Source organism: Euprymna scolopes, chromosome 41 (genome assembly GCF_053919585.1).
Source record: "Euprymna scolopes isolate OS-2025 chromosome 41, ASM5391958v1, whole genome shotgun sequence".
In the NCBI taxonomy this organism is placed as follows: domain Eukaryota; kingdom Metazoa; phylum Mollusca; class Cephalopoda; order Sepiida; family Sepiolidae; genus Euprymna; species Euprymna scolopes.
In genome coordinates this window covers 57,137,046-57,138,545 of record NC_136522.1, presented here as the reverse complement: position 1 = coordinate 57,138,545, position 1,500 = coordinate 57,137,046, and the positions used below count along the sequence as shown (strand labels likewise).

The following is a 1,500-nucleotide window of genomic DNA, read 5'->3' as shown; positions in this document are numbered from 1 at the left end:
GGGGAGTTTGACTCCATTTTCCCTTCACTCCTCACATTAAAAATCGGCCTTGTGCCCTTATTGCTCGGTGGAGGAGCAAGTAAATACCCTTTTTCTTACCTTTTTCGCCAAGATTAAAGTGTAGTATCTGTTCCGGCAGATACTGCAAGCAAAGACCATATGTAAGGGCAACTCTACATATAAGACCTTGGTCACATTAGGGGCAGCCCTTCATACCAATTGTCACTATCTAGCTCCCCTACTCCCCGGGGAGTTGGTCCCATTCCCCCTACACTCCTCACATGAAAAATTGGCCTTGTGCCTAATTTTCTCGGTGAGGGAGCAAATAAATTCCCCCGCCCCTTTTCTTTGCCTTTTGGCCAAGATCAAAGTGTAGTATCTGTTCTTACTACATGCTGTTCTTATGTTAAAACTTTGTGACATAAAGTGGGGGTTCACTTTTCTGTATTAATTTAATGTAAAATGATCAACCACTTTACAACCAGTCAGACTTAAGGCCATTCAAGTCATTCTTCAGATCATTCAAGTTGTTTTTGAAGGATTCCAATTATTTTTTAAGCATTTAGTTCATTTTTAAAAGCATTCAATTCATCCTTAACTTCATTAAAGTCATTCTAAGTCATTTATTTTTTTATTTATTTAAGTCATTTTACCCATTTTTCGGTCATTTTAGTTTAATTCTACATTTCACGCATTTTAGTTTAATCCTACATTCAAGTATTCATTCATTACACGAGAGCACGCGACTAATGGCTATCGGTCTTGTTTTCTTTTAGATCACCATTTGTGATTATTATTATTGAAATTATTCGATTTGGTTTCTAACCGGTAAACTTCTAGTTTAACTGTCAAAATCGAGAAATAACAATTTGGCATGCGTAAATCAATGAAATGTGTATTTTCTCCGCGTTCGCACACATATTTTAGCACAATTTATTATGTAAATTTATAATGGTTTTGTATGCATATAGACGTAGATCATAAAGTAACCAAAAATGCTGTAGAGTTATATGTTTTAGTTTCGATTACTACTGATGACTTTCAAGTTTTTTTTTTGTTTTTACTTTGGAAACACTTACTATATATTAGGTGCATAGAATTGGCTCTATAATATTAAATACGAAATTTACACAAATAAAAAATCAGCTTTAAATGCATTACTCGACCAAGCCACGCCCAGTGGATACTACTATTTATTGTGCGCAATAAAATAACTAATAAAATCATTGGGTCTATAGCTATAAATTCGAAATTAGCACTATTTAGAATTGATATTTTTATGACTGTGCACTTCTGGGTAACCTTTTTATGAACATGGTGAACTCTTGTCAGACGAGTGCCACTCTCCCAGTCACTGAGCGTGTATGTGCCTGAAGAGCATTTTTAGTCCTGCCATCAACTTGCATACCCTCAAGCAGACATGACATCGATGGCGGTCGTTGGTTTGAATGACACCAGCAGCAACGGGACTTTTATCATTGTGCACTTTCACGTGAATAA

The 1,500-nt window shown here is 35.9% G+C and overlaps 1 pseudogene; it reads left to right on the top strand.

The window, feature by feature from the left end:
- Positions 1-339: 339 nt before the first annotated feature.
- LOC145266782 (U2 spliceosomal RNA) lies at positions 340-547 on the top strand (annotated as a pseudogene).
- The last annotated feature ends 953 nt before the right edge of the window (positions 548-1,500 follow it).